General features: G+C 41.8%; 1 protein-coding gene across 1 annotated transcript in view; it reads right to left on the bottom strand.

Moving 5' to 3' along the window:
* The window catches only part of AGBL4 (ATP/GTP binding protein-like 4), a 972,041-nt gene that overhangs the window by 229,375 nt on the left and 729,520 nt on the right, over nt 1-13,146 (bottom strand). The gene's annotated exons all lie outside the window — the stretch shown is intronic.

Genomic DNA, 13,146 nt, shown 5'->3' with positions numbered 1-13,146 from the left:
ATATATTTTTGGTTGTTCTCAGGAGAGAATCTCAGCAGGTTTCTTTTTGATTTCCTTCACCTCTCTAAATGTCCTACAGCTGCTCACCCTGTAACTCCACCATTCATTTGTTTTTTCATACCCCAGCTTCACCGCTCTCTGGTGTTTTTGAGTCCCAGAGGCAAAGAAATATAAGAAAGAATGTCTCTGACAAACATCGCAATTGGTGGGGTCAATTCTGTCTGCAGAAAAGTGGGAGGCAGCAAAAATAACACAACATCATCAGGTAAAAGATGATGACCACATCGTTTGCATTAACATCAAGTAGTGTGGGAGGAAGAAGACAAATCAGCAAACCAACTTTAACAAACAAAAGGCTGGGACCACTTTTGCAAGAGGAGAGGAGTTTTCCTCCTCTCTTGGAAAAATAGCATTAGTCTAAAGGGACAGTGGCTTAGCGCAGAAGTGATGCTCAGCAACACGACTGTCACTTTGGAGCTGGAACAGCTCTTTGGTTAGGAAATCTTTTGGACAGAGGATTAGTTTGGGTGTTTTTGTGGCTTTAGTTTTGTTTGGGTTTAATTACAACATTTTTGTTATTTATGCTTTACCCTTTGTAGCCATTATTAAAATCATTAGTCAGTTCATTCTCCCATGGAACTGAAGAGAACTTTGCCAATTTAGGGCTCAGGCTTGGAATTAATGGGAGATGTGGCACCGGGTGCTAACCAGGACCTCCCTCGCCTGCTTCCTCGGGGGATGGAAGGATACCAAATTACCACCCCGCACCCAGTGCCAAGCAACTTCACTCCACCTTGGTTTACAGTCCCCAATGCATCACTCACTTTACAGCCCAGTACCTTTGCTGCAGAGTGTGAATACACAACCTTGCACTGTACAGACCCTTCCATAGTACCCAGCCTCCTAGACATGCAATGCTCAAAATAAGCACAGACACACCTGGCTGTGCACCTTCATGTCAAGCCCAGCGATACCTTTATAAATCTTTTTTTTTTTTTTTTTTTTTTAAGCAATAGCCTGCATTATTCATACAGAAACCATAAAACATACGGCATATGTGACTGTGCACATGTGTATTTCTTTCTGGTATTTGGACTGGATGAAATAATGTGACCTGTTAAATTTATTTTTTTTTTAAGAGTCATTTTCATTTTTAGTGTTTGGATTTCAGAATGTGTGCATCTGCATGAGCAAACAGATATTTCTTAAATGTTTCTATTAACATTTTGGAAAAGCATATATCTTTAACACAGCTTGGAAAGCCTAGGAGATTCAGTAGTGCACTGGAAACGTGGGTGAATCTGCTAAAAGTTGCTTTGGTGAGTAAAGTACCTGCTAAGTACAAGACTATGCATATATGGAAAGAAATTAAACTGGCAGACAAGCTTTCAGTTCTGCAAGTCCTCTTCAATCACAGTTCAGCTGCTCCAAAAACACTGGTAAAAGGGGGACATATAGGGCAACACAGATCCCCATTAGCCACCCTATGGGACAAGGTGCACCAAGAGCTTGCAACATGAACCAGAGACTAATTCATACTTAATACCGTAACACCTAAGAGTTTGAGATGGGAACTTTGAGTCCAGCTGGTGCAGGGCATGCGTTATTTAGAGGTTGGGCTCCCAGCCTGAGACCTAACCCACCACCAGCACATTATAACATTATCTTTGAACAAGAGGTAACAGGTACAAATTTGAACATAGGAAGTTCCATCTTAACGTGAGGAGGAACTTCTTTACTTTGAGGGTGGCAGACCACGGGAACAGGCTGCCCAGAGAGGTTGTGGGGTCTCCCACACTGGAGACATTCAAAACTCGTCTGGATGCTGTCCTGTGCAACCTGCTGTAGGTGACCCTGCTCTGGCAGAGGGGTTGGACTAGATGATCTCCAGAGGTCCCTTCCAGCTCTGACCATTCTGTGATTCTGTGGTAACCCATCCATCCAGACACCGCACTGGTAGTCTTGGAAATCATATATTCATCATTGCGCTCTTGTCTTGGTCTCCTTATGGTGGGAGAAAAGGAATGTTGAGTATGTATGTGCATGCCCACACCTCTAAATACTCTCCTAAATCCAAATAGCAACAGCACTGTCCTCTCTTGGTGGTTTTATATATAACTTAAAAATGAAAAAGTGAACCTCTACGAAGGTGGCAGTGCCTCCTTGAAAGTGCATGTAAGGAAAGGCAAAAATGCCACACAGGTAGTGAGGAGTGAGAGGGGGAAAAGTGAGAAACAGCCCTTTGAGCACCAGGGTGGGAGGAGAAGGGGAGGGATTGCTCCAGCTGCCGGGGCAGATACTCTCTTGCAGCCCCTGTGGAGAGACATCCACGCTGCAGCTTATGGACGACCCTATGCTGGACCAGATTCTCCTGAAGGACCACGGGAAGGGCCCAGACTGGATCAGGGGAAAGTGTGAGGAGGAAGGAGCTGCAGAGAGGAACTGTTTCAGACTGACCACAACCCCGGCACCACTGGGGGCAGTGGGTAGAGGAGTTGGGAGTGAAATTGGTCCCGGGAAAATGGGGAGGTTGGGGGTAAATGTGTTGTTTAATTTTTCTCTTTGATTCTCACCATACAAGTCTATTTTAATTGGCAATACATTAAATTCATTTTCCCCCAAGTCAAGATGGCTTTGCCCACGATGAGAATTGGTAAGTGATATCTCTGTCTTTATATTGACTCACGAGCATTTTCATCTAATTTTCTCCCCCTGTCCTGTAGAAGAGGGAGCAGCTGGGTGGGTGTCTGGCAGCTGGCCAAAGTTAACACACCAAACCAATAATGGATACAACTGCAAAACACTATTTCATATTTTAATTTAAATGTTATATTGAAAACACATCCTATTTTCTACTTCAGGATTGAAAAGATCAATCAAAATTAAAGATTAAAGTGTATAGCTTTGCTCAATAGATGCCAAAAGCACTTAAGCAAAATGACAGAAAGACACACTCCATTTAGCCACAACTTTGCCAGTTGTGTATATGCAGAGAAATAGTCTATTGTGGTACCCCTTCTACCGTCATAGCAGTGAATCTTAGAAACAAAACCGCTTGACGAAAAAGTTTTCCAAGGGAAGAAATTTATAGATTTCTGGAATTATTTCATTTTCTCTTCTGGAAAGTATCTTGAAGATTAAACTAAATATTTTCTTTTCCCTCTGAAGACTACCACTGCGATAATCATTGATAATACTAGCCTTGACTTAAGATTCCTACTGGGACCTAAACAATCTGCCACTGCGTTACGCCCTCATAGCCTGCTACTCACCCACCACTATCCTGTCGCCCTGCTGCAGGGGAGAATTCCTTTGGGCAAAGCTATGAAGACCTGAAGTGCTAGTCAGAATAAACAACACCAACCTCAACATCTATTCTGGGTCTAAAGCTACCACAATGGTGATAAACACAAAGCGAATGTCATATTGAAAAGAAACCCAGTTAGCTACAAGCAAGCAACTCAAATCTCTCACTCTGAATATCACTCGTGCCGTTTGGCCCTCAACTCATGTTCCTTCTCCTCTAATGCTATAGCGCATACAAGCTAACCACTTAAAGCAATCCCACTGGCAACAATCCCCCAGCTCTCACCCAGGAAACAGCGATTTCCACTCTTGGTTACATATTACACTAGTGCAACTAAAACAGTCCCACAGAAAACATTTTCTACTAAAAAAAAAAAAAGACAGATCAAAATCTAAACCTTCATGGGAAGGCAGCAAATTTGTTTAGCCGTTTTCATTCAATGTTCATTTTTATGCTATTATAAAAACATTAAAATGACAATATTTGTGTGTAGTAGCTTAATAATAAGTACCTAGAAATTTCATGCAGAAATATTAAGTTTACGGCATCCCATTTGTGTTACCAAAATGAAGTCCTGTAATAGAACTGAGGCAGCACTTCATGCAACATCCAAGATCTTTCCTGCTACCACATCAGACCAGAAACAGACTGCAGAGAGATTGCAGATTTGCGGTTTCTTTAAGTCTTGTAGCCATGGTATGGTAACAATGCAAGTTCACAAATTAGTACTAAGACTGATGGACTACAAAGGACGAGCAGGTCTGACCCTAGAAGTCTACTTCAGTGACCTTTTAACTGGTGTCCATTGGGAGAACTTGGAACTGAATTCCAATCCTTTGCAGTAGACTCCAAAGTTGGGGCAAGGTACTAGGAAGAGCTTGCCTTTCTCCCCTCCCACCTTTCACCCCATCTGTAGAAGACCAGGAGGCTCTAATCAGAAGAAATGGAAATCCATCACCGTAAAAGCATATGCCCTAAAACAATCATTTGATTTAAATACCCTCATATATTTCCATGAAATACATGCATCCACTGCAAATAAATTCCATAATGTCTTCCTGTCTCAGGTACTTCACAGCATGAGGTGGGCTGTTGCCAGCATTTTATATTCAAAACCCTGTGAGCTAAAGACTCCACAGAAGAAATCAAGAGAACTTATTGCATTACACTTCACTGTGCTGTCTCGGCTTGTCTGTGTCCAACAGAACTGTAACATCTGCGTCGGAAGCAAACACTGATGTCGTTGCTGTCCCGACTGCCTGGTCTCTACCACATTAACCTGCTTTAGCAAATCAAATCCAAGCAGCATTTACTGTACTCTGGCTTTTCCTAAGAGACCAGATTAGCACCTAATTCCATTTATTTTTGTTACTTCTGGTCACAAATGTCGTTTCAGGTAAGAGTGCACATCTCAGCAACACAGAGTGCAAAAGAACACCATTTTTGGCCACTACCAAATCCCACTGGACTTGGTGAGGTCAAATAAACACAAGCTTTTCTTTCTTGCTTTCTTATAGTAAGCTTGAGTGGTACAAGGGAACTAAGTGGCACAGAGGGTAAAAATGATGCTATTCGTACCACAGAGAGATGAGCAAAGACTGGACTACAGTTTTTGAAGGTCAGACACTTATTCCTATGTACTTTTATGTGGACAGCGAGGCAGCAGTATTTTCACACCCATGCAGAATCCATGGGAGGTCCGTTCTGCACAGGGGGAGCACTGCTGCAAGGTGCCCTCATTGCTCATTGACTCACCTCACCTCTCACCATGCTTAGATAGACCCATCTGAAGTGCAGAGGAGTTTTGTTTAAGCAAAACCTCATTCGTGCGTGGACCTTCTCCCCAGCAGTGGTCCTGCACATAATGCTCAAAACCAGACCCAAACTTCTCAAATTCTGGATTTTCATGCAGGTTCTGACCCTGAATCTGTCAGGTGCTTCAATATGTGGTTTGTTTGACAGACTTCTCTTGTGTTTAGAAACGTGCTTAAACGTAAGCGTTGGCATAAGAGCTTTGCTGAATTTGGGCCGTTTAGTAGGAAGGCTGCCTCCAAGATCATTGTCACAATGTTTTAAAGTTGGAGATTGTGCAACTATTATCCTTTATTGCCCATTTTATGCCAAAGTCTCTCTTTCTTTTTACATTCCTCTTAAAAGCAAAGCTATTTTGGAGCATTTAATATTATTTAATCTCTTTACTCTGGCAGCGTAGAAATTACAGGGACCATTACAATGGTCCTGTGTGTGCGTATGCTTTATTGATGTATATGCTGACCTAATATCAAATTGATTTTGCTCAGCTTTTCTGCTGACCATGGAAAAATGCAAATTGGGTATTATATTTGCACACTAATTTTATTGGGCCCCTGTGTCTTCATAAGAAGATAAAGTTTGGGCTAATAAAAATAAAACATTTCTGGTGCTAATATAGGCAAATGTTTATGTAGGCAGGTAACAAATTGGTTTGTCATTTAGGGGAACATAAAGAGCACTAAAATCATCTTTAGGCAAAATAGATTGGTGGCTTTTGCTTAGCTTTTAGCTTTCATTTGCAAAATCAATTTAATGTAGCACAGTGTCTCAAAGATAGGGTGACACAGGATTAAGACATTCATTGTATTCCCCCTCCATAACTCCCCCTTATTCAGAGGCTCTGGGATTTGGGTTTGCTCTTGTTCAAAGCAAATTAAATATATTCCAGCAGAAAAGGAAAAAAAGGAACATTTAGACTTATGCCACATGAGAGCATCCAATAGGGAGAAACACAGGGGCAGGGTAGGAAAGTGGGACTCGGTGTTCTGAAGGTGGATGCTCAAAGACTTATCAACACTTGTCAGCGCCACCAGGAATCTGAAAGGGTAATACTTGTATGATCTCCTTGCCTGGCTATTTCTTTGTTCTTCCTTCCTCTTTCCTCTTTAAGTCCTCCGTAACAATGCCTTTCACATCTCTTTAACGGCCAACAATCTCCGCTGGAATGCAGCTAAGTGAACTTCGATGACAGTTTAAGTAGATGGGCATATATCAACAGCCTAACTTCTATTTATTGAAATGAGTTGACCTATTTAAATCCCAGAGCAGGCAGTATTTCTATCCAGCTCTTGTTTCTCATCCCCTGGTATTTTGGAGGGGTTCCATGCAGTGGGAGGTTACATAAACAGCTTCGATGTTAATACTTGACTGCATTTTCAACCTAATAGCCCAGCAAAGGGATCTGACTGGAAAGCAAAAGGCCAGAAATATCTCCTGGTAAAATTATGCTGAAGCATAGATCAAATGACACTGCAGAGCTATTTGCAAAATCAGAAATGGCAAACGACTATAGAGCAAGATCCCCTTTACCTCCCAGCCCCACTTGTTTGTTTTTAATCTTCATTACATCTTGCAAGCAACCGTTTTTCCATTTGGGCTTTCTGATACCGTCAGTTTGCTACACTTCTGAGGCAGGAAAATTAACCACATGTAAAACCAGTCAAGGTACGCTCACATCTTTCCTCCCTCCTTGTCTCCAATAAAAATAAAAAATCACTCCCCAAAAAACTGAGGTTTTGTTTTTTAAATTACACATACACATTTGAATTCTGGAACATGCAGTCCTGTGAATAAGAATAGAAATCTGGAAAATGAACAGCACATTATCGTCCTCAAATGGCCAAGGTGATGACAACTCACAATTAAGGATGCAGACAGTAGCATTTAATGTCACCTACCTGCATCACCGTCATATCATAACAGTTTAGCAGGCAGGTCCCCAGCCTGCTTTCTTTTTCCCTCTCCTGCTTTGCTATTTATAAAGTCAGGTTGGAGTGTAGATAAACCCCTTGCCCTCCAGAGACTGGAGGCAGGCAGTAAATTATGGGAAGGCTAAGTGGTACATCAAATGTGTCTCCTCAAAGCTATATATCATCTTGTTAAATTTGATGTCTAATCCCAGAACCCCAGAAATCATTCCCAAAATCCCAGAAAACGCATGTGTCCTTCAGATGATATAGAACAAGAAAGTAAAGTTTACCTGCAGGGAAAAGAAAAAAAACACCAAACCAAAAACATTCTAGCCATGATTTGCTAAAAATCTTCATTTTACTTGAGTGTCTTTCAACGCTATTTCCTTAAATTCCATAGAGTCAGAACTCACCCATCTGTATTTGAATACATGAACTCTGATCTGCAGTACTCATCTCAGGTTTTTTTCTTGCAATGGTCGACATTAAATTACAAACTGAATAAACCAAAACACGTCCTATTTATCTCTCCCTAAAAATTTTACTCCAGATAGAAATGCAGTAGCTTACATATGTTGCAGCACTTCTCCAGTTACCGTCAGTAACAGTAATAAAGATCTTCAGCCATTCCACAGAGTTTTCTTAACTGAGCTCCAGAACCCCACATCAGTGAAGATAAGGTGGAAACACGAAGGAGCTGCCTGCAGCCACAAAGGAGGCAGCCCTCATCTTTAAGGAAGGAATCCATACTAACCGGTACCTATCTTGTTCTCTTTTTGCACAGCTATCACCCCTCTAGAAACGCTCGCCATCCCAGTAGCCTTCACTTTATTACAAAGGGATAGAAATAAAATATTCAGACGCAAGACATTTCTATCGGCAATACTACAGTTACATGGGTATCTTTTCAGTTTGTCTTTAAAATCCAGGGATTCAAAAGATATTGCTAGGGCCTGTTATAAAGTAATTCTCTATCAGCTCTCTCCAGTGGAGAGGGCTAAGGCTATGTTTGTTTGCTACAAGTATGCATGGGCTGAAAGATAAGAGAATAATTTATGTTAGAATTTCAGCCAAGATAGCAAAGAGGGAATTACCAACTACGCACAGAGTAGTCCAGCAGTTACAGGAGCAGCCAGGACACCTTTGTTCTGTTCTTTCCAGTTTTGCTGTGGATTTGCCTGTGATTAACTTCAGTGCTTAGATTTTTCCCATATAAAAATTGAGCAAAACCACGTGTACTTCAGAACAGAACTGAGAATCCCAGTACAGTTATACTCAAACCTCTTCTGGTTTCTCTGAGGTGCAGAGCCACATCCTTGCACTCATCATGGACCCTTTCAAGGAAGGCAGTGCCAAAAAGGACATCTATAACTGCCATGAGATGGAACCCCAGAATCCACTAGTCCCGCACCTCTAACCTCTCGAGGCCAATAGATAAAATAATACAGAAGGAACAAGCTGCAAGACAACATGCAGAAATCAGGAAAGATGTTTCTGGGAAGCTGTAACTAGAAAACCTCTACTCACTGGGGCTATGCCTCATATTCTTCACTTAGGCAGAAGGCACAACAGGAGCAGAATTGAAAAAAAAGGTGGAGAAGCATGGACAAACCTGGACAGATGCCCACTCGGGTATCTTGTTCTAAGTACGGCCAGGTGTCATTCTGGGAGGAACAAAAAGAAGTGAAAAGCAATCAAGGTTTCAGCCAGGTGAGCTAAAGGCTCAAACCTGGGGGAGCAGTGAAGCAATACAACCAACGCTGTCACTGGATTCTTCTCCTGTATTACACATTTTAGTCACTGACTTGAGCATGAAGCCTTCTCTCTCTTGTTCTTCCCAAAACACTAATTGTAAAGAAGTGGGGACATGTCATACTCAATATACAGGACACAGGAGATGATTATTTTTCTTCTTTTTTTTTTTTTTTTCTGCATCGGACCCTTGCTGGGAGGAAGGAGAGGAACTGACAGGGTTAAGCAGAATAAAGCCTTCAGTGTACAAGACCTGGCTTGAAAGCAGTGATCCCAGGCAGGACGTGCAAGGTGTTCTGCAAGAGGTTTTGGCCTTTATTGAACTATGACAGTGTGTTCTTCGGTAGCTGAGCTAGCGGTGAATAAAAAGCAACCTGCTGAAATGAGATTCATGAAGAGCAGTGCTCCTCAGAACATGACACTGACCTCTCCAGGAAGCACCAACACTCTTAGGAGAGAGGCTTGAGCCCGCAAGACAAGAAAAAGGCACCAGAGAATAGCCTCTCTCTTTACATTCACACCCTGCGTGAAATCAGAATTCGGACCTGAACATGCAGCACCAAAAATTAAGATGCTCAGTAGAGGTTCTTACACGATGAATTGAAAATTTGAAATTTGAAAATTTTAATTACAGGAATGTAATGTCAGGGCGTCTGTGGCTTGAGAGAACTCTCAGCAGTCCTAAATCAGCTTTGCTTAGGTGTAGGTATTCCACTCACTTTTGACTATGACTCCAGCATCAGCAAGTATCACAGACACAACCTCAGACAGAAGCATACTAAGAATCTGTTCACCACATATCCTGCAGTCTGGCAGGAGAAAGTCCTCTCATACCCCTGTCCTTTCCCTCTAAAGAAAATGGTGAGATGCATGCCCAGAGGTAGAGTACTTTCCATCCTCATTAAGGGCCAAGAACTAAGTAAACTGCCATTCTTATTCAGATGCTGCTTATGACATTTCCCCCTCTGTTGCAAAGACAATTATCACAAAGATGGTTGAATTCCACCTGGACAAACAAAACTGTCTCCCACTCTAACCAACCTGTCGTGTTCATCCCCTGCCTTACAGCAAACCAAGAACAGTTCTCACAGAGGTGATTCTTCTCTAAGATCCCTGTAAGCACCACATTCACTTCATATGCACGTGTCTACCAATCCTAATTGTCCTTTTTGTCCCATCATTAGTTAGCAATACATTTCAGAGGTGCAGTCAATCAATATGGCACAGTACATATGTGAAAACACATTTTGCTGTCTGCATACACGTGCACTGGAAGGCAGTGTGAGCTTTGTAAAACGGCTCTAGTCAGCAAACTGTTAAAACCAATTTATATACATACACACTCTCTCTCTCTCAAGGCAATAAGCCTATGGAGAATTTTAATTAAAGTCAAAGGAGCCTTTAAAAGTGGAGGGGGAGAAATCTAGCACAGCAAGAAATAAATTAATAAAAACACGCTCCAAGTTGAAGCTCAAGGGGATCACTCTCAGTCATCATTTATTTAAAGGATGGGACACGTCAAAGATAGGAATGTCAAGTGGGAGATGCTGTGAAGCAGCAGAGGACAGAAAGGGGCTGACGAACTGGATGCCACAGCTTCTGTAGCAGATCATTTTTTGTCACATAGGTTATATTTGTGGCTGGCTACCTGCTGCTTGATATTCACTGCCTCTCAGAGTTAGTCCCTAAAATACCTGTATTCCCTTTCACATTTGATCTGGGAAGGACCTTTTAGCTCACCTAGACCATCCTTACCTGGCCAGCACCCAATTTCTGTGGAGAACTATTCCATTGTCTCATCCTGAGGATATTTTTCTTGGTATTCAGCCAGCAATTTCTTTTGCTGAATTTCAATCTATCTCTCACTTGCCTCTTCCCTTGGTGTTTATATTTTTTAAAATGCCTTAATTTTGTATGCATTGTTTTGGCTTTTGGTCAGGCCATAGACTATTCCAGTGGAACTAACTGACCCCTTCAGATGAACTCTTGCACACAGGCACACCACAGATCTGCTCAATTCTCATGTCCATATGATCTTTATCTAAATTTTCAATGCCCAGACAAGAGCTGGCAATCGGCTCTTCACCTGTCGTTCTTGCAGCCACTGTATCATATTTTTTGAACCTTTTCCATAGCAGGGGGAAGAGGTTTCTTCACTTGAGGCCAGTTGCAAACAAGCAGTGCCACATTTCTTAGCTTTAACAGCTCCCAGTATCAGCTGCTACAGGGAGCTCTCGTCACCTCCGCCTGCTGTCTTCTAACAGCTCACTGGGGTGTAAGGTGCTTGTGTGGATCGGTGTCCTCAGCAGCCTCCTGGGTCTCCAGCCCTGTATTCCAGGGAATATAATGCTTCAAGTTGGTGCTCTGTCACAAACCTCCCAGCATCAGATGCAAATGAAAGTAATCATCCATAATAAATCATGTGATTATGCTGGGAACCCATGCGTGTCTGATCCTTCAACTACAAGAATTATGGAGATCCAATATTAACTGCATATCTTGACACTCATTATCTCATTTACAGAGTCTTGTGCTGTCTATTCTTTGCCAGCCAGATCCCTTGGTAGAGACAAAAACTTCATGGATTGATAAGATCCCACAGCCATTCCCTTACAAAAACATGGAAATGTAACTCATTTCCAACATAAAAGAAAAAAAAATTGAAATTATTTGAAACATTAATACACATATTTATTAGTGAATTTAAATTGAATTATGTTTTGCCCTTTCCCATAAAGAAAAAAAAAGAACACCCTCTTCATGGAAAGAGGGTTAGAAAGGTTAAAAAAAATGAAGAAAGTCAAAGTCATTACATTCCAATCAAACTTGATAAATATGTAAATTACAGCAACTAAACAGTTGGCTTTGACAAATGACTTCCACGTAATGGATTTTTCATAGTAATGAGGCTACAGTGCAATTGTTTTTTTAAAGCCTTACATTTCTCATTAATACAAAGTGTGAGTCAGTGTGCACAATGGGGATATTTACCAAAAAAATTAAGAGGGGGGGAAAAAATTCAGACAGCAGTTGACATCACAGAGGGATGCCACAGCCTGAGATGGTGTCATTGTTTCCACCAGCATTGACACATTGTTGACTGGTCTTTAATTAAGTGGCTTGAACTCAAGAAGCTACTCAATGCCAAAAGCAGCATAAAGCCTAGGACTTTGCCACTTGCAATTCATTTGCAATATGGTTATCCAACACTATCAAAGGGGCCAGCTGCACATGCTGTACAGACCCAATGAGACCTACAGAAATGGAAAAACGTGCAAGAAAATCACTTTCATTCAGTTCTTTGACACTTCAGACCACGTCAATCATTGTGGCATCTGTGCACCTCACTATCTTTCTTATGTAGGCTGGACTCTAGTCAATAGAAATAAAGATTCAAGCAGGAAGACAACCCTTATTCGTAGAGTACTGCTTTCAGTTGCCTTACCATTGCCCTGAGAATAGCCTGGCATTCAGTAAGGCATCTCACAGCTTCTAGAGTCTAGAGCAACTAGTCTTCTGCTTCACTTGATGCCAGCTATTTCAAAACGTCCAAAGCACAGCATCAAAGGTGGTTCAAGCTGTGAACAGCTTTTCAAAACAAAGGGGCGATGGTTGCAGTGAATACTCTAGAAACATTGAGGTTTCCTTGCCCTTCATTCAGCTTTAGCAGGACCACACCACACAGGGTTGTGACGGTGTTGTCCCATTCTGTGCAGACTGCTGACAATCAGCTGGCCAATCGCTGGTACCATTTAGACTCTATTTGGATGACCACATTCAATGACTTTCAGTTGAAATGGACTTCTCTGTTCTCAGACAACAGGGTTTTCTCTGCAGACATCTCACTACATCTGCAGAAGCATTGCTATCTCCCCACCCACAATTTAAATAAGAAAAAACAGATAAATTAAAGAGGGGTGGGGAGAAGATTAGTGCATTTCCCCATGTTGCTCCCCCACACACATCCTTCACACCATCCCATACAAAGCCAAATTACCCTGATGCCAACAGGGCTCAGTTTACATATGCTACATAATGCAGAAGTTCCTGAATAAATATAGGGGCAATTTTAACATGCATACCTATGTTGTTTGATACAATTTTGGCTGCTCAGCCTTTCCTATTTGAAGAAGGGCTATATCCATGTCCCCTCACTGTAAAGAATTTTGCCGCCTGGCATTTGAATTCCTGAGCCAAGGCTACAGAACTGAGTTTGTATTTACCCCCACATACTCTCAGTGCACCCGCGGGTCAGCCAATACAGGGTGGTGATAGATCAAAGACTGCGCTGCTGATTTTAAGTTATTTAAAGTAAAAACAACCCTTCTCACCCCAATCTGTTGAAAGTACATAAGGGTGAGGAAG

This window comes from Charadrius vociferus, unplaced genomic scaffold, assembly GCF_000708025.1.
Source record: "Charadrius vociferus isolate BGI_N301 unplaced genomic scaffold, ASM70802v2 scaffold163, whole genome shotgun sequence".
NCBI classification, from domain to species: Eukaryota; Metazoa; Chordata; class Aves; order Charadriiformes; family Charadriidae; genus Charadrius; species Charadrius vociferus.
This window is presented reverse-complemented; position numbering and strand designations above follow the sequence as displayed.